Below are 24,387 nucleotides of genomic sequence, written 5' to 3'. Positions count from 1 at the left end.
AGCAGGCACGGAATAACTTGCATTATCACTTCAGCTGTTTGCCCTCTGCTACTCCATGAGACTGATATGGACTGCAGTAAGTGCAGACAGAACGCAATCCTGAGCCCATGGTCTGTGGAGAGACAGAGGTGGGGATTTTGCAGTACCAGCAACCTTTCCCTGGCTCTGAAAACTCCAGCACTAGCTTAGTCAGTAAAATGCTACCAGGGAAAGGACATGCCTTATCTACCACTGCTTTGCTCATTCGTGTGCCAGGGAAGTACTGAGAGGCAGAGCCTTGGGCTGCCATCATGGTGTAGTAAGGAATAAGACCATGACAGACAAGATGCTGTGAATCTAAGTGCTCCATATTTATTTTCTTCCTCTTCCAAATAAGCTTCATCTCCTGTGGTAGGCTGAAGTTGTGTTAATTGAAGATGAAATATTTTATAACAAATTATAAGCAGAAAGAACTCTTTTATTTTCCCTGTCTAGCTGAATGAAATGTTACATCTGCAGAGGTGCCATACTAAGACACACTACTGAAAATCTGTAATTGATAGGCCAACACAGGCTTTGTTTTGCTTCTCCACCTCAAGGAGACTGTCTTCTATGGCTCTGCAGATGTCTGCAAATCTTAATAAATCCTCAAACTTCTGTTAATGTCTTATGTATATTAGTCACATGTGAATTTAATCACCATTATGAGAGCCTACTATGGGTCATGGTCGCAAAACCCATTTCCCTTGGAAATAATTACCCTCAGCTGCAGTATAATGCGCTAATAGAATTGCTTCAAAGCAGGATAGCAGCCCTATTAACACTTGTCACTGCTCTGTGTATTTCTAGTATGCCTTTCTCTTCTATTGTGCACTATTAGAATGGGAATGGCTTGGACGCAGTAAATAGTCTGGTCTACACTAGCAGCTGCAAGCAATGAGCTGACAAGTGATTTAGTCACAAGGAGATATCTAACACTCCAAAGATGGGTGTTTCGCAGGCATTTTTGGACAGGCACAAGGTACAACTCTGCAGTTCCTGCGCTCAGAATGCTTAGGTGAAGCAGTCTGTTTAATTGCTCTTTTGTTGGTTGTTGCATGGTATTTGTAAGGGCTGCTGAATGGAGCTGGGGAGCTGCATGTGCCAATTATGGTCTATGACAAGCCTGTCTTCATTAGAATGACCTCAAATCTAGGCAATGAAATAGATTCACAAGTAAGAGGCTCCTCAGGCCTGTAAGAGAGCACACAGGTGTGTCATCTCTGCCCACACAGTCTAGGGCTGCTTCAGCTGGTGGGAGCAGTTTCCTCCCCACACCAGCAGCAGTCAGAGGCACGTGCTGTGAGCTTTGGGGTGTGCTGATCTGATGGAGGAAGTGAATGACCCCACACCTCATCTCCTGCAAGTGGGGCAAGCAAGGTAAGCAAAGGAGAGAATTAGAAAACCAGCTGGCTGTGGGATGGCTATCCTGAGTGTTTATTTTCTGCAGCACCAGCAAGCTTTCTCTGTAAAAGACCGAGCTCATTACATTAAATTTGAAGCAATTGTTGAAGACATGTGACTGTGGATCTGAATATTTTTTGCATTGCTTTGCTCTTGCAATTAACTTGTTGGCATAGAAGTCATTATCCAATGACTTCTGGGAACAAAACAAAGCGTTGTCTGGGATAAAGAATTCCTGCCCATCTTTGGAACAGCCATTGAGACAAACACTTATCTAGTTCCGTGCAAACAACCTGATCACTTTTTTGGCAAATGAAATCAGCTGGCATCATCGCAGTGCTTCAGATTGCATCCCGACTCCAAAGGTTGATAAGTTATAAATGCTGGAGTCTAATGTGACCTAATGCAGGCCTCATGGAGCTGAGAAAAGTTCGCAATATTTCAGCCACAGCAGGTGCATTCTGTAATCCTTTATTAAAAACTGCTGCCACACGTGCCACCAACATGTGATGGGGTCTTATGCTGATTAAATCTGACATGCTGTAGAGTCACCACAATCTTTTTCTTGCTCCTAATTAAAGGAAGAAAGCCCCCTCCCCCCATCCCAAAATTAATCAATAAAGTACTTCTAAAAGTGAGGCAGTGGGCAGAAATGATGGTGCCATGTTTGTCAGTTGCTGGGCCTGAAGTTCACTAGATGGGGAAGGTGCTTGACCTACTGCTCCTCCTGCTTGTGTGTTTAAATTAAATTGTAGGCTTTCTGTGAAAGGTAACTGACATTGTTTAATTAAAAGCCTCTCTTCTGTTCTACCTGGACTTCTAATTCCAGTACAGTGTGTGGGCACACGGTGCTTTGTCTTCTCAGGGTATAATTAGACTCAGTAATGCAGCTGTCCTGTTTACAGTGTAAATCCCTATATTGATAAATGGAGCAGAGTTATGGAGAAACCCTGATGGTACTTCAGACAGGGAGAGTGGCTGATCTTTGCAAATAGCTGGTGGGTAGAAAGTAAATCATTATCTGCTAATAAGGCTCTGATTGCTGGGTGTTTTATAGCAGGGAAGATTAGAAGACTTGACTTTGCTTTGGGTTAGACGTAGGCACGTACAGGGAGCATGTTGTTTTACTGACAGGAAAGATCCTGAACCTGTGAATCTCTATGAGAGCTCATCCGGCATTGGAAGCCTTTTGGTGGTGCTGGTGAGTCCCTGTGTTAAGTCACAGACAGCAAGAGACTCTGTGTCCCAGTATACCTCTGCCACCAAGTGATGGAGTGAATCAAGTCTGGGAGTGAGTTACCCTGGCTGTCAGGTGTTGGTCTGGCTCCTGAGGAGGGCAGAGCATTGACCACAGCATCAAGGGATGGAGAAGAGGAGGTCACTTCAGCTGTCAGATTGCAGAAGCAGAGGGTGCTCAGCAGGGAAGAGATAGGGAACATATGGTGCCGTGGGAGGAGGTGACAGTGGTACCGAAGAGCAAGAAATTATAATAAGAAGCAAACTTTTGGTAGAGTGCTGACTTAGGAAATGTTGTGGCAGAGGGCAGGAATTGGTGCGGAGCATGGCTGCGTGTGCAGGGGAATCAAAGTGAGTTAAGGATGGGAGCTGTGAACAGGGATGAGTCTTGAGAGAGAGAGACTTGGGTGGTACAGTCAGCTTCTATCATGCACGTACTTCTTGTGGCATATGTCAGCCTGGAAGCCATTGAACTTCTGATGTGAATTAGAAGAGCATTTTGAAAGCTTGATGATCTATGCCCATATGTTGCTCCCTGAAGGAATAAAAGTTGGGAACCTCTGCTGGTTCTGAATTTAATTCAGGAGGGGACAAGAGTTATTTGCATGGCACATATGACTGTGAGAGTCCTGGAGAGAGGGACTGGCTGTGGGAGGAGGTGTGCCAACAGCCCTTCCTTTCCTCATGGTGCCTGGGGTGGTTTGCTGGACTGAATGGAGCAGGACAGGGAAGTAAATGGGGAGGAAGTGACAGATGAGGAGTTCCTTCCACAAGACTGAGTTCTATTTCTCCTTGCCCATTGTGTAGGATCTGCTGGATTGCATTAATTTTGACAGTTTTATACCAAATTGTTGCAGTTCTTGAAGCAGCCGTTGCACAAAGGGATTTAATCTGCAGTGTCTAAAGCCAAGCCTAGGTGATTTTAGCCCACCGAGGAGATGAATAGAGAAATAATTCATTAGTGTGTTCTCTGACAATGGTCAAGAACTTTTTGATGCCTGAAGACCTGCTAAGGAACTGTCCCAGATGGATTTTGGCTCCTTGTAGAGTTTGGGTATTGGTTATGGCTGAATGGGAGTTGTTTTCCTAAACTATAAGGAATTTGGGCTCTGAAAAATATTGTTGTCCCAAATTAGGCGAAAAGATCCACAAAAATCTCAATTTTAATTCATCAGCCACGGGAATTTCAGAGAAGGAAAAAGAAAAATGTTTCAGTAAATTGTGCTCGCTGCAGTTGGAACAGAACCTTTTCACATTTAGAAGAATTATCTGCTGATCACTTTAAATTTCAGAGAAAGCAAGCAGTCCGTTTAAAGTAGAAACAAATTTTAAAAAGTAACTTAAACAGATTGCAGGGTTTTTTTCTAAAGCAACGGGTTTTTACAAAATGCTTTGATTTAAGTGAATTGGCATTTATTGATATTTTTTCTTAAAAAAAATTCTGCACCTGTTGTCCTCCCAGCCTGACTAACAGCAGTAGTCATCAGTGGCTTTTTGCAGCTATATTTTGTGTATAATTATGTTAGAATTATATCAAAATAAAAAGATTATTATTTTTTTTAATAACAAAGATAACATCAGGAGGGATGAAAATGAATATCAGGTTGTCCATGAAATGCTCTGCACAAAGCACAAGTGGCACTGCAAGTAAATACATGCTCCACTTTCAGGTCTGGGATGGTAATAAATTGAACACGAAGCATTATACAGACAGTGTCAGATATAAAATATATTAATCTTGTCAGAGAGTGTACTAACTCTCCCAGATTTATGATCAGGTGCACTTAAGTGCTGTTCTTCTCATTAATCTTGATTTACAAAACACTAGCCCTCAGAACAAGGGGTCAGAAAAGAGGAGAGAATCATAGATGTGTCACTTGGATAACCCACCCTTCCTGGCTCGCCTGTGCCTCTCAATGACATCCTTCCATCTTTAATTACTGAGAGGTCTTTAATCTTGTCTGTATAGGGGGAGAATATGATAGATGTGAGGGGTTGCCTGTGCTGCTCTGACTGTGTTTTTAACAACTGATGCCAGAGAGATTGGTGGGAACAAGAAGATAATCTCAGCACTAACAGGGCTCAGTGCTGAAAAACATCAGCAGGAGAGGAGTGTTCAGGGGAGGTGAACAACAAAGGAGGAGAATGGTTGGAGCCACAGCCTTGTGAAATAATTCTGTTCCTGAAGCTTGGCACACTAGTGGTTATATGATCATGCCCATCTACAAAAGAATGTCTCTCTGTAAGTCTTAAGAAGGTGGAGAGGTGGAAAACCAAAGTTCTTTCAGTGCAAATAAACCTTCCTTTTCCTTAATTCCTTTGAGGGTATTTAACTGCTGAAGCATTTGTACGTGGGCGAGATCGACTGAGGTGTTAAGATTCCAGTGGACTTAGAATCATAGAATGGTTTGGGCTGGAAAGGACCTTTAAGACCATTTAATTCCAACCCTCCTGCTATAGGCAGGGACACCTTCTGTTCAAAGCCTCATCCAGTCTGGTCTTGAATGCTTCCAGTGAGTGGGCATTCACAGCCTCATTGGACTTCACAAAGCCTCTTCCAGTTCTCCACATAAATTAAATTATGAAATAAGTCTGCCCCAAAGACATCATGTCTGAAGTGTTCCACAGTCTGGATTTACCTCATCTCCATAAGAAAATTACTCCAGAGCTATTGACAAAACGGGCATATTTTCTTCACAGTTCTCCTCAAAACTTTACTCTGAGCTTTATGACCTCTCATAGGAGTACTGTTACCATGGGTGTTCATGGATGAAAATTCCATCTTTGGTGTAGTTGGGTCTTAAGACACTAATTGCTCTGAAAAATGGGAGCAGGGCCCTAAGTTGGCATCAGATGCTGACAGAGAGCTCTGGGAAAGACTTGAGTGCAAATCAGATGTGCTCTTGGCTGCGTGAGCCATAGAAAAAGCAGTTGTTCCCCATTCCCAACCAGCTGGAGTTGGTGTACCGTTCCCAAGTTGAGTTTCAAGACACATTGAGTTATTATATTACTTCCCAGAAGTGACATGTTCAGGGGCTAATGATGCAACCCGAGCAGCTGGAGTTTGCCAAGTGTCAGACACAAGGCACAGCTTTGGCAAATGTGGACAGTGTGCTTTTCCACGAAGGAAAGATGATGTTTCCGTGATCCCTATTCTGGACCTGCATTTTGGCTGGGCTTGGATTCGTTCACTTCAGCCTCACTTGGATTCAGTTCAAGCCATCTGCTCCTCTCCAAGAGCTAATTTCCTGGAGGTGTTCTGGCATGCTGTTAGTGTCAATGGCTGTGTCTGTGGAGGACAAGAACTCTGACTGTCACTGCAGACTGTTGGCAGCCAAGCCTGCAGCACCTCTACGTCTCTCCTAATCATCCTGCATAATTAATGGAGAGAAGAAGGGATTATCAGAATGCCTGTGGGCTGTTCAAGGAAGGGAGAGCAGAACCTGTCTCCACTTCTCTACTATCTGATCACCAGCAATAGTAACTAGGTTGAGGATGAAGAGTCTACTTTTGGTATGAATTGTTATTATTAGCTTCTTTGATTATTTTTTTTGCATCAAAAGCTGCAAACTGAGCCAGTATAGCAAAGGTGGTGGTAGCCATGAGAACAACTACAGCACAGCTGTCTGTGCTGTGCCATTGGTGATAACCTCTCTGAGGCCTGTGTGATTCCACTGGCAGGTAGGAGGGAGAGGTAACAGAGGAATACATGCAGGGATGTTCAAGGTCAAGGAGGAATTTCTGAAAAGCTTAAAGAAACTATTGATTGTTGGAAGAAGACCTTTGAAGGCTTTTTTTTTTCTTTTAATATATTGAATCCTGTTTTTTTGTTTTTTTTTTTGTTTTTTTTTTTTTTTATGAAGTATTGTTTACTTGTATTTATAAAAGAGTCTTTTATTCTTCTCTGACTTTTAACAAGCAGGAAAGTCATTGATCTTTCTCATACATAGTGATTCTAGTTTTTATTGTATCTATATTTTTATCTGCCTCATGAGAAAATCCAGATAATGATATCAAAATTGGAATATTGGAATACCTGAGAGTTTTTTGTGAGAAGAAGCTAAGGTGAAAAGTACTGTCTGTTCAAGAGTCAAAAATACCATCAAATCATGTTTTATTGATACAAACAAGACTAAATACAATATCCAAACTGAAATCCTGGCTCGTAGGATTGGCTGTATCAGCATCTGATCTTGTAGTCAGCTGTTAGAACACTAGAGTCCTTTTTTCCTTCCCTTTCATTCAATGGCATCACAAGACGAGCATCTGGGCTCAGAACTGATTCCATATATGACATGATTGGAAGAAATATTTTCTATGGAATTAGGTGGAGGATGATATTCCAGAAAATTCATCTTGCTGGTTTCCACTTCTTGAGCCCTGAAAGAGGTAGTTTCTTTCTGCTCTGTTTTGCTCTGTAGTAGGAGATTGTTGCTTAGTTGGGTACAACTGGTTTCACTGACTGAAGTATATTTCAAAGTGCTGGATGTTCTTGCAAGGGAGCAGAGCCAAATGTCCTAAGACGTTCCTCCCAGTGATGTGACTGAGGTCAGAGCTGTGGTTGGGGGGAAAAAAAAAAAACCTTCAGTGAAGAACCATCCCGTAGTAAACAAGGAAGTGTAGTAACTGCAAGTACACCATTCACGGTACTTAAATCTACCAGGGCATCACGATGTGACAGTGTTCATTCCATGAACAATGCGAGTGGAGAGAGGTAACAGCAGGCTTTAAAGTTTCAAATCTACTACTTTCTAAATACGTAAAGCATAAATTAACGCTGTAAAGAAAAGATGAAAATGTGTTTTTTTTTGTCCCTGAAAACCTCTGCTCAGAATGTTTCTTTGTTTTGTCAGACTGGAAAGACATCAAATTGATTTATTCATTATTTCTCCCTATGGAATGCTTTCCAACTTCCTATGTGTTGTATAGTTCGAAATCTTTTCAGATTGGAAATTAAAGACAAAAGGATACCAATTTGTCTTGATAGTGTCTTGTGTATTTTACACATGAGCTTAACGCATAAAACAAAAACAAATGAACAAAATAACCAAAACCAAACATGAGAAGTAATTTTTAATTTGATTCATTCCATCTAGAACAAATGTATATAGATCTAGAATTTACTAAAAATAAACATACAAAAAAAAAAAAAAAAAAAAAAAAAGGACCAAACTATGGAAAAATAAAAAATCTTGTTAAAATAGAAGTACAGCAGGATTCATTCCCAATAATTCTCAGAAAAGCTTAAAAAACATATTTAAAGAATTGTTTGTATAGATATTCTCCTCTGTCAGTATGGAGAGAGTAGGCTTTTTCAACCCCTTTGTTTCTCTGTCTTCTGTAATTCACTGCTTTAATGCATTTCTAACTAAGGAAGGATCATTTTTATAAGAGAAGTTTAGTAGTGCTACAGTTTACTTGGTCAAAGCAGCATGAAGACAAGATGGAGAGCAATAACTTTAGAGCTGGAGGTTTTCCATATCTTCAGCAGGACCTGGGTTATTCTTGGTATGGAGAAGGATCAGTGGGACATGAAGGCTGAGCTGTTTTAATGAGGGCAGTTATAAAACAACAGGGTTTTTTTTTTTCCTCAAGGTCAGACCACATTAAGTATATGTACACAGTGACATGATGGAGGAGCAGGCTATAACATGATAAAATGTGCAGCAGATTGAGATGTCAAGTGGATGACTACGTGGGCAGACTCATGAGACCAAAGCATGGGTGTATCTTAACAGTAGTCAACCAAATGTCCACTAACCAGAGTTCCCAATTTGCAAAACTGCTAATACTCCAAGGAGAGTGCTCCTTGGGTAGGAACTGCTACTTCATGCTACCTTCCAAGGATAAGAATAGGCTAAAAAGCAACTAAAGGGTGGATAGCTCTCTTAATCCAAAAGCTGTGTGCTCTTTCTATCCTTGCGAAGCGATGTGATTTCCATCAGGACCACATAATCCCTAGTATGAGCAAGCATACATTATGAGATGCTGTAGAGACTGAGGTTCACATCCCACACCATAGCAGTCTTGGAGGTTAGTAATTATCAGTGCTGAGCAATTCAATGTCCCTGGGGAGCCAGGTGGGGAGAACAGTGAGTTGCAGTGTGGTTTTGGCTTTTCTCACTATCAGTGGGTGAAAAGGAATGGTGTGTTGCATGCTCCCCACCATCATTTGCACCCAGAGGTGGATGGGGGGAACTAGGATGTTCCAGAAGATGTGGGTTTCCCTGTGCTTGTTGTGCCTCCCCCATGGAGTAATCACTGGTTTGTCAAACAGCAAGGATTACACGGAGATGGCTTTGTTGTCTTCAGTAGTTGCTTGGTACAGGTTTTACCATCACTGAAGGTTTTACCCTACAGGTAAAGGTTTTACCCATCACCACTGCATGCCTTGATGCCTAATTTGATGGAATGAGCTTTAAAAAAAAAAAAACAGATTAGAATGTCTTCTAATCACCTAAGAAAGGGATAATTATCTGGGAACAGGAGACAGGAGAAAGTCATGAATGCTGATCTTTCAGACACTGCCTCTGATCAGGCTACTCTGAGATCTGCAATCATAAATTAGGATGTCCTGTCTGCAGTGGATGGGGCTTCATGTGCATTATGCTCAGAGTGCCTCCACAAGTCCATGCTCATTTTCTTGTCTGTCCTTTCTGTTCCCCCAGCTCTCCTTGGAGTCACCTCTGCTCTCCCTGAAGAGGCTGATCTCCAAAGGTTGTTGTTGACTGAGTTTAGTGGTTGTGCCCAGGGGGCTGGATGGGGTGTCCCCCTCCTCATGCCTTGGCTTTTTGGCTTTGCTGTGGGTTGTGGTGGAGAACTGGTTTTGGAAAGAATGCATATAAATGCATCCTCAGAGAAAAGTCCTGATGACAGAAGTGATGAGACTGATACAGGAGAGAAACTATCAGATTCCTTTTATATTACAGAGCTAGAAAGGAAGATAGTTATTGAGAGATGCTGGGGCTGCTTTGTTCTATTCCTTTGAAACTGAAGGAAACTCCTTTAATTAAAGGGTGGAGGAACAATCCTTGTGTTAAGTCTGAGTCTGCCAGTTATGTGAAATGGTGTTTGAAAGAAACTCCTCTGTTACCAAGTCTCTTGCAACTAAATTCGATGCCTTTCTCCTCTGACAAGGGCTCTGGATGGAAACTGAGCAGCTGGAGGGTTCTCTGTGAAATCCTGAGAAGTATGTAGGGAGGCTGTCAAGGGGTAGAAGTCCTCACATCTCTGGTAAGAACACTCAGATAAGAGATTCAAAAGGAAATTTCAAAGGAAGTCAAAATCAGAAGGGCTTCAGATATCAGAAGAAGATGGAGGAGAATGCTTGTAAAGCTTCACCAGCCCAACCTCCAGCCGTGAGCCACAGAGTGAGCCTGTGTGAGAAGCCCAGCCACCCATGGGGCTCAGCCATGGTTTTACTGTCTCATTGCTGAGTGCCAGGTAGGTCAGTCAGGAGAGCAGTCATCATTTTTCCTTCAGAAAAGCACTGATCTTATTTTGTAGGGGTCTTTGCAAGTGCTTTGAAAGTCTGTGGAGATGGGCTGATGTTGTTTCATCTTCCACTCTTTTGGCCTTGTTACAATGACAAAGATTGTATTAGAGGCTGAGCAGCTCATAAGGTCAGGGAGTTACAGCTATAGGCATTTCATAATGGGGAAATGGGGACTGGGTGCATTTAGAAATTTGCATATGCACCACACCCATTGCTATTTAATTTGAATTTAATTTGCATGCATCGTGGTTAAATAATGCAATACTTTAAAAGGGTGAGGATTTTTTTGAGTTTGTTTTTGATTTATATCGTTGTTGCTTGAAGTATAACTTCACATAGTAGTTTGGAGAGCATAGAGTATAAAACAAATTAAAGTTCACAAAAATGATCAAATAACACTTATCAGCCATACATATCTTTTTGTTTTAAAAACAAAACAAAACAAATGTTCTTTTCATAAAGAAGCCAGACTAACAGCGCTGCAGGTGGAAGACTGCTGCTTATCAACTGCAAAATCATCACACGATACAATTACCAAATCCCCCCCCACATGTCTGTGCATGATCTCCTCTTGTAGGGATGCTGGGCCGGGATGGTGGTTTATGGCCTGATTCTTTCTTGTTCACTTTGCATTAACAATCTTTCCAGATTCAATGCAGGAGCAGAGTGCTGGTGTTAGTCCATCCCTGGATGGTAAATGATGCTCATATAATTCTTAAATTGTGGTTAGAGTCTCATGTGGGAAGAAGGAGGCAAGAAATGTTTCAAGGTGTTTTTATGCATTGCTTTTCTTTTTTTTTTTTTCTCCTTTGTTTTAATATGAACTTTCCATGAATTCAAATGTAGAAAGTAAAACCACCAGCTACTGTTTGATTTGTGCCTGTCCTGATAGCTCAGAAATTGCAACATCCTTCTGACAAATGTGTTTTCCTTTGAAATCTAGCTGTTCTTTAGTACAAAGACCAGTTCTGTATGATCATTTATTTCTCTATAGGGTGAAGTAGGTGCTCAGGCAGCTCCACAAAACCCCAGAGCAGAGGGATGCGGTGCTCCTGACACTGAGGGCATGGAAATTGCACTAAGCCCTGCCCAGGAAACAAAGCATTTCAGTGCTTTCCTCCCTAAGGACATGAGCTCTTGTGCTTCTCTGCATCTTTAGGCACATAAGCATCTTTTAGCTCTGAGTACATCTTTGGTCATGCATTAAAATCCTTGGAGTGCCATGGAATGCCACCTCCTCCTCAGTGTGCACTCAGAAACCTCACATTGCAACCACCCTCTCTCTAATGAAAAGGAACAAGAACAGCTTTTCCCTGGCAGCCCAACAATAAATTTGCTCTGAGACAGAATATTTCTGTGTGGCAAAACAGATAAATCCTTATGTGTCCCTTCGGTGACAGAAGCTCCACCAGCATCTGCCTCTCACTGTTTGCTGTGCTATCCGTAGGCTGCCTGAAAGGTTGAAGTTTACCTCCAGTGATCTTTCAGCTCAAAAATAACAACGTGTCACTTGAAACCTGTGCTTAAATTGGTTCAAGTCGGTAAGAGATGCTCTTGGTTTCTCCATAACCTCCCCACACTGGCAATAACTCAGGTGTGAATGTGCAGCCCAGCATTACTGTAAAGCTTTGACTCTTAGAGCTGAGCCCTTCTCTTCCCCTGCTCAAGCCATTGGTGATGTGATGGACATGGAGAAGGTCTGCTCTGTGCTGATCAGCATCATTGTACCTGGGAGCATATCTTCCAAAGTCCCAAGTGTTATTTTGCCCTGATTGTTGGCAGCCCTTCCCGTGGCAGGGGGTTGGAACTGGATGATCTTTAAGGTCCCCTCCAATCTAAGCCATTCTACGATGAATTTGCTGTGTTGGGATGCAGCCTTTTCACTCTTCTGAGAGCAGCTTTGCTGCTTCATTTCTGTGCTCATGTGCTGATTTTCTTTGTCCATGTTGCTCAGATGGCCTCCAGCTCCTCTTCGCAAATTACAAATGGGTGTCAGTTTTCTCAGCTTGAATTTTGTTGATGGGGAAATAGATGTGTTCATGTGGGCTCAGAACAAACCCTGCATTGCTCTGTGCCTTCCCACCCTGCTGCTAATGCTGGTGCAGAGGTGCTGTGTTCTGTGGGGATTGCAGCAGCAGGATGGGTTTGTCATCCCTCCCACCCAGCCCTTTCTGGCAGCCCTCTTGAGGTGTAAGCTGTCACCTGCTCAGGCTGCAGGGCATTGCTAACCTTAAAATCCCCTTGTTTACCTGCAAGTGTCCTTGGTGCCGTCAGTTGCTGACTGGTGCCCTGATGTGTGTGTGAGTCCACAGCAGTGGTGCTGAGCTGCTTTCTGCCTCCATCTGTCTTTTCATGAGGCTAAGGTACGGGTGAGGTTCGGGAAGTGGTCTGAAAGGAAGCTGGTTGCTTGGTCTTTGCAGAGAAACAGGAACATCTTGTAAGAGTGCATCCTTCCCAAGTCTGAATAAAATAGAGCAAGACACCAGGTCAAGGAAGAGACATATGTAACAGAAAGAGAAGTGGGAAAGAGAGCCATACATATTCAGTGAATGAGTGGGAAAGCACATTCTGATTACAACTGTAGCTCTAATGTATGCAAATGTAATAGTTTCCTCCCCTACTAAGGCATCATGTATTACATACATTACATGATGTACTACTGTGTTACAACATTGTTTATGACTCCTAGGAGAAGCAAATCATAATTCACAGCCATTAACAAAAATAATAGTGCTTTCACCCGGAGGAGCTTTCCTTAGAAAGCCTGTGCAGATTCTATCTAACCTAATTTAAGCAATGTCATGAGTTGGAACAGATCGCTATCAAGTCTGTCATGCTTGTCATAACATGGCACTTGAGTAGAAGACATCTCTTCCCAGGAGAAATTCCTGCTAAGGAACTGTATTATTTAATGGAGTTTAAGATTCCTTTCAAGTTTCAGAGCTTGTTTACTTGAAAATTGTTCCAGTAAAAAGCAACTGTTAGCCAGGATCCATTTAAAGAGAAATGAGTTTCCACGTACATGATTATAGACTGCTGTTCCTCAAAGTTATAATTAACCAGGGGCTGTGAAGGGGAAGTTGCTGCGGTTCAGATGCTTTGCATCTGGCATGTATTTTCTCAGGGATGAGGTTTCCTGAAGCCTGTGAATGGATATGGGTATTTACATGAAGAGATGTTCCCCTCTGACAGCCACCTGTCTCTGTCACACCTTCCCTCAGCCCTCCTCCTTTTTATGCAAGCGGCTAATTAACTTCCAGCATTCTGTAACAGAGAGAGAGCCTAAGAAGAAAGCAAGAGCCTCTGGCCTTACCAATGAGGTGCCAACCAGCTCCTGAGTGAGGTTGCTTATTTCAACCCTTGGATGGTCACCTTGAGTCAAGTGAGCAGCTGCATGGGGTTTGCTGTGGAGGGAGTGCTTTGTTTATTAGGACTGGTCAGGAGTCTTCTCACTGTGGGAACTTTGGCAGCTTGTCACCACGTGTCAAGATCCGCTCCCCAGAAAGCAGAATTTGGGCTTAATGCAATAGAGATGGAGAAAATCATGTTATTTACTCTTATTTGTTTAGTTGTGCAAGAGCTTTTGGTTTTACATCTCTGTTAAAAATAGGTCAATGTATTTTTCTATTCAGATCCCTTAGTAGATATTTAAGGGATACTTAAGCAAGAAGTATAATGGCAGCAAGAAATACAAAGGTTTGCAAGGATGTGGAAAGGAAGGAACAGCACTTCCTTTGTCTTCCCTTTTCCCCTAACTATTAGCAAACTTCCTTGCTTTGAGCAGATCGTGGTCTTTGGAAACTTTGGTGTCTAACTCTGCAAATGTGTTCAAAGCAAATCTGGCTCCATCCTGCGATGGAGCATTGGGCTGATTGAGCCCCACTGAAGTCAATGGGAAGGCTTTCAGTAAAGGCAGTGGGTTTTGGCTCAGATGCCAAAAGCATCATCACTCTCCAGCTGATCCCCTTGATACTGATTTTGTCATGAAACCCTCTGACAGAAAGAGAAAATCTGGTCCCTGTTGGCTAAAGCAGCAGCTAAACACAGGCTTCTGACAGATTGAAACCACCGCTATGGAGAAATCAACTTTCCAGCACAGTGGTACAGAAACACATCTACTCAACCCCCCCCTGAGATTCAAAGCAACCCTAGCATCTGGGTTGGGACAGGGCACTGCTGGGAGCTGGAACTTGGGCAGCGCAGTGATGTCCTGGGAATCTCATGAGGTGTGTCTTGGGTCTCCTGAAGGGAGAGGTACAGAGAAAGAACTTGAAGAGTAGCCAGAGGAGTGTTAGGAAGCCGAGTGCATAGCCTGAAAGGAACGGATATTTAACGAATATTCAGGACAAAAAGAAAATGCCACAAGTGATCAGAGTTGCTCTTATTGCCAGTCCTGACATCCTGATACCAAACAAGGCTGTAGCAGAGAGCACACAGGTCCTGCTCTCGTTCCCATTTTAGCTACACCACAGCTCGTGGGTTTGTTTGCAGGTGCTGCAGAGCTGGCAGGGGCACAACCCCCAGCTGCAAATTTTAAGCATCTTCTAACTTAAACAAGAAGAGAGAGCTAAACAAATCTCTCTTGATTCGATCAAATACCTCTTTCCAGCCAGCAAAAGTAACAGGCTTTGGGTGTTAGATGGCTGGCCTGAGTGGATTAATAACATGCTTTGTCTTATCAGCCGAGTTTCATCTAGAAATAAATCTCACCTGATCTCTGCGAACGTGGCATGAGATGATTCCAGAGGGTGCAGAGGATGAGATGCTCACATTCTGTGTGGTGCAGGAGGGCTCTGGACTGGCTTGGGGCCGTGAGGTCAGAGCTGGGACTTTGCCATGGCAGCAGCATAGTGATGGAGTGAGACAGGACCGGGGAAGGAGGGGGGAAAAACCCAGCAGAGAATTTTTACTCCTTCACTCAGACTCCCACCTCAAGGCTCAATTTTCACGATGCCTCCCATGGGAAATTCCGTGCGGTGTTTTAATTAGCATTAGAAAGACATTTAGAGAAGCTTGAGGCTCGCTACCTTTGCTTTACTCATCCACTTTGTGCACGCCATTCAGCCTTTTGTTCTTGGTCTAAGTCTGCAGTTTCTTTTGTTTCCATTTGTCATGCTTTTAAACGAAGTAAGAGCAACGTTAGGAACGATTTGGTAAAATATGCGCTTGGGTTTTCAGCTGATTTCTGTATGAACTCCTCTCTGTTCCTACAGCCCTGCTCTGGGGCTGAGCTTCTTGCAGAGCAGTGGCAGCCCGAGCCCATGCGATGCTGTGCTCTCCCTCGGATCTCAGAGGATGGGCTCAGCCCCTGCTGGGCATCAGCACCCAGAGCTGTACAGAAGGGTTGTTCCCAATGGGACAACTATTACGAGTGGTGGCCTTTAGATGGTTATTAACTCCTACCCCCAAACTAACATGAGACAAGAAATATGTAAAAATACTTTCCCTTTTTCCTGAGGTCACAAAATAGCGATTTTCTCTTTCCTCCTTTTCACTGCAGTTTCTTTCTGATTTGGAAATGCTTTCACAGTTGCTGGTTAAGTTTAAATGCCTCAGATTTCTGGGCTGACCTGTGTCCCCCAGAGGATACCTGCATTTGTTTTTAACCTGTCTCTCACCTCCTTTGTCTTTGTCTGCCTGGATCTGCTCTGTTGAGCCCTTCTGTGGAAAGAAGTATAAAACTCTGTCCTTTGGTTTCCCATCCAATTCTGCTTGTTGGTGTATTTGGCTGGTAGGGGGATGCTGCCATTACCTCCAACCTCACTTCCTGGTTCTAAAGCCAACATCAGTGCTGGTGATACAGTGATCGGACTCCATCCCTCAGCTCCTCCGACAGGAGCTGAGAAAAGACACAAGGAGTTAAAATTTACAATGTAAAAGTGGAAGTGAACACAGTGACTACGAGACTGCAGGTAAAGAGCCATAAAGGGAGGGGTAAGGTTGGTGAGGTAAAAATGGGGATGAAAAATGGATGGGTGACCCAATGCTTCAGTGGCATTGGCAGCGTGAGGACCCATGGGGCTCCTGTGAACATGCAGCTTTCCTTGGCAGGGAGTGCTCCTGCACTGATATAAAACACAGCCTGGGGAAAATCAGTGCTATGGTGCAAGCAATCAAATCTCCTGACTGTGATCCTTAGTTTGGCAAATCTCAAACTTTTCTTGATTTGTCCAGCAATCTTGATCAAGACTACACAACAGGGTTTACGTTTTTTCTTCTTTCCAGCTGGAAAAATATCATTTCTCTCTGTCCAAATAGAAAGGATGATTTTCTTGTCAGTCTCCAAATTGGCCTCCTTGGGACCATGCTCTGAGATGGTGATGTCTACATTACAGAATAGAGACAAGTCTCACCTTGCCAAAACAGAGAAGGAAAGAAAAATGGTGGTTAATGGAATCTCTCTTCTCAAAAAAAAAAAAAAATTACAAAAAATGTCCTACAGGCAGAGAGCTCTCAGAGTGTGCTGTTCCTTGGGGTTTCAGCTCAGACTTCTTCAGGGACACTCCAGCCCAATTAAACTCCTAGGGAGATGCTTATGTATATACGTGTGTGTGTGTATATATATATTTATACATATATATAAATGCATAAGCCTATAAAAAACCCCGTAAGAATCTCTCTGTTGGCTTCAAAGGCATTTCAATCTGTAGTAGTAATGCAACTGCATATTTGTAGCTGATTTGAGGATTTAGAGAATCTCTCTCTGAACTACTTCTGAAGGTTGTTTGAGATTACAGCATTACTCCAGGTAGTTCTATTAAATTACAAACCCTGCTCCAATTGCAGTCCTAGTCTGCCTGCACTGCAGTCTTTTTATTTCTGTCCTGGACTGAAAGTCCCAGACATAGTGATGCAGGATTAATAATGGATTGTGATGCTCCTGGAGGAGGACTTGTTTACAGCACAGAGGACAGGAGTTTTGGAAGCGGCAGGTCATCTTGAGGGGAGGGAGATAGAAAGTCACGTATGGAGGGTCAGTGCCTGTCCAAGGGAACTGTTAGGAAACCACGGGTCTGGAGCACCCTTTCTGGCAGCAGAGATGCGATGAGTCAGTGCTGTGGTGGTAGAAGAGCCAGGAAATGGTTTTGTACGGGAAGTCAGGGTGCAGAAGTGGCTGGGCCCTCCATTTTCTGCTCTCTAAATGTGAGGCAGGGAAAGTGAGGAAGTGTACATGTATATACATACATGTGTATGTATATAAATCTATATTTGTGTGTGTGTGTGTATATGTGAGAACTGTTGCCTTAGAGATACCTATGCCTGATTATTCGACTTGCTTACAAAATATTAAGCTGCAAGCTGAAGTACCCACTCTGAGACAGCCTGTGCTCAGGGGAATTTGGGAGAGCTGTCAGACGTTACAGCATTCACCATTTGCTCAGATTTTAGTTCTGCCAGCGGGTGTCACAGTGACAACCTGCTGCTCCACACCCTGTCAGCACGAGAAGATCCAGGATCTACTGGTTCTCAGGAAATTGCAGCCCTCCATCCCTTCCCACCTTTTGGTTGTGGGACCCAAGCAAAAGAATCTGGATGAAAGAACTTGCTCCCAATATGTAGGTATTGTGGAATACAATTTCTAGATTCAAATGGAGAAGCTCCTATGGGTGGCATGAAGTGATATTGGCTTAGAGCTGCAGAAAGATTCCATGACTGCAGCTGAAGTATTTGCATTGCTTCCTACTAACACGTAAGTATTGAAGCATTCACATGTGCAATGCTAGTCGTGCAAAAGGCAAGGATGGTTTGGGGAAAAATCCTTGGAATGGTTTTCTGTTATTAATCCTCTTACCAAAAGGATAAAGAAGCAATATTAGCTGTTCTCCTTGTCTGGAAGATCTTTGTGACTTTGATCAAATCAGATGGCAACTGAAGTTCTTATTGTTATGATTTGTTGTTAAAAATACATTCAAGATTAAAATGTGGTAAGAAAAAGGTCAAACGAACAATAGGTGCACATTCAGTACTTGCAGTTCATTGCATGTAGAAGCAAAGATGTTTACAAATCATTGGAAATAGGAAATAGCTCCCTTATTGGGCTCTCATAATGTATTTGGGCCAATGCAAGTTTTGTCTCTGATGTCTCCAGGCAGGGGCAGCTGTACTCCACTGAAGAAATCTAAGAGCTGTGCCTTGTGCCTTACTTGAAATGCTGTGTATAAATCTGAAACATCCCATATGCATCTGACCCTTGTCAAACCAGCTGGAACACATAATAAATTTTCAAGCTGGGGAAAAGGTAATGAAAGAAAAGATGCATTAACTCATATTTTGAGCCTGCTGTAAATTATACTGTACTGGGGAGGAAGAATTAAAGAGATTAAAGGAAATACTGTACTTGATGTGGGCAGATCTGTGGATGAAGTGTCTGTTCCTGAAACATGAATATTTAATGATCACTTTTCTGGGCACAGGATGGACATTATTAGTGGGTGAGAAAGTGCACGATAGTGGATGGTGGAGGAGAGTAGATGAATTGTAGGTAGTGCCTTATGTAGCACTACATTTGAACTCGTTGGCAGTATAATTGTGGTTGTGAAAGTAGCAATGAGACCTTTCTGAGAGGAGGAGAGAGGCTCTGAGCATTACACAGCTTCTCTAGAGCAGTAAGTGTTGGACACTGAAACAACATGAGGGCCAGATTTGGGTAACAGAAGTAAAGACTGACTGGTGAAAGCAAAGCTTGAGGGCATTGGTAGTATCAATAACTGTAACTTCATGTTATAACACTGGTGTAATGCTTTGACATTCAGTGAACACTGAAGCGTGATGATGCAGGAATCAGGAGTTTGAATGGAATGGCCACAGCTAGTTGGTGTCTTTAAAATAACAAAGTGTTTTTCCTCACTTATTTTCTCAAGTTCAATTAAAGCTTAGAGCTATTTAGCTGTGTAACAGCACGGAGGAGATAACAGGTAATTGAACAGCAACTTGGAGCTGCTTCTGTGCTGGCACACATCCATGGGAAGGCAGTGGCATCTCATCAGTCGCTCAGCAAGGCTGGGGGCAGAGAGCTGATGCTGCAGCAGCATAAAAATGAACCCTATTTACGGATGCATAAGGCTGAGGTTTCATGCATGTTGTTTTTGCAAACCAATGTTTTTCCATTGGTGAAAGTATTAAGAGGAGCAGTCCAACAGTAATGGTTCTAACTGATCTGCCAAGGATGAAACCCTGGTAAACCAGGCCAGGGGAACACTGGGCTCCCAGGACTGCAGGGTAAGGGCTGTGCCACCGTTGCTCTGGTGTGTTGTTTGGCAGGAAGATTTCCTTATCTGTCTTTCTGAGCTTAGTTTAAATTATATTTTATAAGAAAGAGCAAGTTTCTAAGCCTTGTGTAATCTCCCTGCATTAGATATTGAAGTACTACAGAAGCCTGTTATTCAACTGCAGGTAAACCAAAACAAAACAAGGCCCTAAAACCTAAAGGAAAATAAATCCCCTCAGGGATTTCTCCTGCTTCTTTTGCTTACAGTGAGCAGTACTTGATGCTGCAGGAAGGCAGTACTAGCACTACAGTTACTGGAGCTGGGAAGGTGTTTCCTGGGGAGAGTCACTAATCACAGCTGTATATATTGCACTCAACTGACAAGTTCTTGTTTTCTGAGGGAGATTTTTCCATTCTACTGAATGCTTAGATATTTTTTTTCTCTTAGCTGATGTATGCCTTTCAACCTGAACTATATCAAAGTCAGCATTTAGCACTGTGTATTTACTTTAGCTTGCATGCAATTTGCAAGTGATATACTGTACTTTTCTACAGTTAATTTGTTCATTTCAGTGTATAATGCATCCATGACCTTCGTGAATTTTGTGCTGAAAATATGATAAGTGGGTTATATTATGTAGTGAAGGAGTTGTAATATGAAAACACTTCCATATCATCAATTATGTACCAGCTTAATACAAAATGATATTAATACATGAATCAATAAAGGAAGTTGTATAATAGGATTCTCACGAGAACATGCAGCAGATGTTTATTAAAGATGTAAGTTCTATGTTAAGAAAGAATGCTTTTCTTTATTCATTTATTTGATAAGCAGCTTGACTGAGTGAAATGATTTTGTTGTATATCCACAAGTAACTCTCACACGTGTTTCTCATTTTTCTCACAGAGTTCAGAAATTTAATAACCAATACAGATATCATAAAAACCGGACTGTTGGTTTGCGGTCAACTGTGCAGTTTTCTTTGAGCAAAGAGGAAGAGAAATGTGTCTGTGTGTGATGGAGAGTGGCAATCAATACTAAGATGTGCACCCAGTTTGTTGGGAAAAGCAATGGGATATACAGGAATAACACGGATTGAAGGAAGCACAGAAGAGCTGAAGGGAAGCCCCTAAGATTCAGAGGCAATCTGTCTTCTCCCTTGCCAGGTAAGAGGGATCCTATAGGAAGTTGGTTTGCTAAATATACAACAAAAATTAAATGATAATTCCATCAAAGAAAATCTTTGCTCCTCCCAGGACAATTATGTGTAATTGCTGTGGGGTAGTTGAAATGAAAGTTACTCTGAAGCAGTTTTACAGGGGTACAAAGCAAGAACACTCCACATTTTGTTACTTATTTTCTTCTCCTGCCTGGCCAGCTTCCAGCCCTCCAGCTGAGGGGCATTTCAGGGTTTAAAACCCATTTCCCAGCCATGCTGGTGTGGAAGGCAGCAACTGGCCCAAACAGTGTCCTTAAAGCAAAAGTCACTGGAAGTGCCATCCTCCATGCAATCCCTAGAGCAGACACGAGGAGCAAAAGAGTCAGTAGGAAATCTCACTTATTTGTGTGATTATATGTCCAATTTGTCATCCCCAGCATGCTGCAGTGTGATGGATATGCATCTAAACCATGGGAAAACCTGAAGCAAGGAAGCAACTCCTATCACTGATGAAGATGCATCATCACTGGGCTTGGTTCAAAAACCATTAAAGCTTCTGAGTGGTTCCAGTGGGAATGAGAACAACCCTTTTTCAGAAGTAGAGACATACATTAAACCTTAATTGAGAAGAGCCTCCACCAGGATTTTCCCTCTGAGGGGAAGAAGCTTTTGTGGATATAATTGTCTTGGAGGGAGTAATTATTCCATGGACATTTCCCAAGGTGTGAGTGATGGCTTTTTTTTGCCAATTTTTCTGAGAGTGAGAGAGCTGTAGCAGTCTTATCAAGGACTGGTGGCACTACCTGGCAGGCAGGGGACAGGCCGCTGTTTCAACATACATACACAGCAGTAGGAACGAGTTTCTTATTGTTTGGCTGAATATTTCTCTATTATTCTTTCCCCTGCAGCACAACACAGTTTGCAGCAATTGATTGACTTAGCTGGACAGTGAGATAAAAAATTACAAATAAGATTGGCTGGAAGCTGTTCTGCTGCTGCGATTAGATGTAAAACAGCCACAGCCAGAGCTGTGTTTTGCCCAGAGTCAGATCAACAGACCACAGATTCTGGTTTTCTTTCTTTCTTTCTTTCTTTTTTTAACATTTTAATTTTTACACAATTTCAGGAGGGCTGTCGATCATCATTCTGAAAAACCCTGCAAGTGATGATGGAGTTTGTCATTGTGAGCTGCGGAATCATCGCTCCTTCCTCTTGGTTAGGAAGACATTGCAGAGTGGTGATAAGCTGAGGGCAGAGCTGGTGGAGATTGGGAAGGAAAAACGGACATAAATCTGGGATGGGATAGGAGTGAAGAGGGAAGATCTCTGAATAGACAGCTGTCATTGACACATTACTCAGTGGTCCTGCTTGCTGTTTTAAGCAGCACTGGCAAAGTCCTATGGACCACTCCCCACCTCTTGCTGGGAAAACTGCCATTGAGAGAAAACTGCCTGAATAAGGGATGAGCGCAGGCTGATCTCCTCAGCATAATCCATAAGCCCTCCTGGATGTGACAGAGAGATGTGGAGGAGGCAAAAGACACTTGAAACAAGATAGCTTAGAACCATTTTGTATCTAATTTGCAGCAAAGTTTTCTTTCATCATTTTCCTCTTTTCCGCCCAAGTCTCCCTATTTGTCTTATCAAATCTTGGCAGAGATAGCTGTGCAGAATAGGGAGCTGCTGTTGGGAAGCAGTTTTTCCAGCGATGTAATAAAGCAGTCTTACTGCAATGAATTTTAAAGGCTGTTTTTGCTGCCTCAAGAAATGCTGATTTATGACTTGAATGAGTCATGCTTTTTGCAATTAGCAGGACACTGTCTAGAACGTACAGAGCATCTGAGGCAGGAATAGACTTTGTCTCTTCTTTTTTTTCTTCCCCTGCTATTTTTCTATTTTACTTTCATTAAACCACCAAGTGAAATACTCTCCAGGAATAAAGAAGCTTTTGCAGCTAGGCTAGGACAACTCTCAATTTTGCTTTGGAGCTGATAACATTATCAGTATGGCTCTCCAGGAAAAGATAAACTCATGGGCAGGTTGGTATATTTGATTGTATCATCTGTAGTATCCCTATGGGCAAATCCATAAACCTCATCCTGGGACATCAGGAAATTCAGCTGCAATACTCACTAATAGAGCAATTGCAAAAATAGTGATGTCAAATGTTACATTACCGCAGATTTGAGTAGCTCCCAACATTATATAGCATTATTAGATACAGTGGCAGACAATGAGATTGGCTTGAATGCCACACAATTCATTAAGCAAACTAGTTTTCATCTCAAGGCATTCAGATCTGTCACATTTCTTTTAATGAAACCCTGAAATTTTTTAATAAAAATGCTTAGCAAAAATAGAATTTCAATAATGAATCTGATAACATATTCAAGCAGATATCAATTAAAATTTTCATTATAAGGGATGGCTTTTCTTGAATTTTTCACAAGCTGCTGAAATTTTAATCAGTCATTAAAAATAACACTTTTTTTGGGGTGGGGGGGGGAGAGGGAGGAAATAACTTTCAAAAGTTTAGAGAAGAGTTATGTATAAAACCTGAAACATTATAAAACCTGCTTATGAGGTCTTAATAGCCTAAAGGATATCCACAAGGTTACACATCTCTACTAATGTTCTTCGAAGCATGGAAAGGCAGTTTCTATCTCCCTCTCTCAGGAATTCTCCTGTCCCATTTCGGGATGGGAAGGAAGCTTGCTGTTTTCCCAAGGACAGAAATTCTGAATATAACTGAGTTTTACTGAATGTCATGAAGGAGAAAATCAAGGCTACAATGACCACTTCATACGTTGTGAGCAAGTTCAACAATTATCAGATCCATCAGAATCATCCAGCTTTGAACAGGGCTGCTCTTGCTAATAGAGTTCTCTTGAGTTTTCTATTAAAACATTTCCATTAATGCTCAGTGCTTGCATTTCTACGAGACACAACTGGAAATGGAGGAAAATGTACAGTGAAATACTAAGCAATAAAGAGGACATTTGACTCAAATGTAACCTTTGGAGAATGGTGAGTATGGAGGAAAGAGGTAAGCTATGTAAGCCTAATGCAAGCACTAAGTCATCTGTGCTCCATCTTAGTGCAGAAATGAAGAAGAATATGCTTTTGGATGTTATGGAATAGAAATACTGCCCATTTTGGTGTTTCAAATAAACACATTTTCCTTTGCTTTCCATATGAAGCCATGGCTATTTATAATAGGAATCATTTATGGTTACTGTAATAGCATTCCTCCTTGCCATGTCCTGATTGGATGAAATACTTCTTGGTTTAGTATTAACGCACATTGTCTCAAAGAATGACTTCAGAAGGTGGGAAAAAAATGGAAGCCCCATGTTAAACTAGTAGCCACATTCAAAAAGCATTTGGTTTATCTGACTCCTGCTGTGCCTGTTATGTGCAGATTTTGAGGCAGCCAAGTGAAGTAATGTAAAGCGTGGAACATACAAGCCTTAATGATGGCTTTGGCACTGTATTCACCATATTTACAGTAACAAAAACAAAATGAAACAAACAAAAAAAAAAAACCACAACAAAAACCTCTCCACATTTCAAAAGCAAAATATGACCTCAGGAAATAGAAGGTTTATATTCCTGCCAATTCCCATTGCAGTTTCCCAGGGTGGTGTTAAACCCATTATCAGTCATCATGGACAAAATCAGCACTTCCACCTTTCAATGCCATTTGATTAAACATATGCAGTGAATGATAGGCTTGAAGTAAAAAATGGGTACTCTGCACACTGTCCACATGTACATGGAGCCCATTGGGATGAAAGGCTCAACCTAAATTTCCCATATCATTACTCATGCAGATTGCTCCATAAAGCTGATTTTCCTTTGCTT

The 24,387-nt window shown here is 42.2% G+C and overlaps 1 long non-coding RNA gene across 2 annotated transcripts; it reads left to right on the top strand.

Annotated features, from left to right (window-relative positions):
• The first annotated feature begins 1,235 nt into the window (after positions 1-1,235).
• Positions 1,236-22,890, top strand: LOC128078420 (uncharacterized). 2 transcript variants are annotated; one of them, XR_008205645.1, is made up of 4 exons: positions 9,858-9,891; positions 18,243-18,392; positions 20,272-20,531; positions 20,962-22,890. It is a non-coding gene; the product is annotated as an uncharacterized LOC128078420 (long non-coding RNA). The 2 variants fall into 2 exon arrangements; XR_008205644.1 differs by lacking the exons at positions 18,243-18,392; positions 20,272-20,531; positions 20,962-22,890 and adding exons at positions 1,236-1,398; positions 11,148-11,649 and having other exon boundaries at positions 9,796-9,891.
• Positions 22,891-24,387: the final 1,497 nt, after the last annotated feature.

The sequence above is a fragment of the Tympanuchus pallidicinctus genome, unplaced genomic scaffold (assembly GCF_026119805.1).
Source record: "Tympanuchus pallidicinctus isolate F22 unplaced genomic scaffold, pur_lepc_1.0 scaffold17, whole genome shotgun sequence".
NCBI lineage: Eukaryota > Metazoa > Chordata > Aves > Galliformes > Phasianidae > Tympanuchus > Tympanuchus pallidicinctus.
The sequence above is the reverse complement of the archived record's forward strand: the minus strand, read 5'-3'. Positions and strand labels throughout refer to the sequence as shown.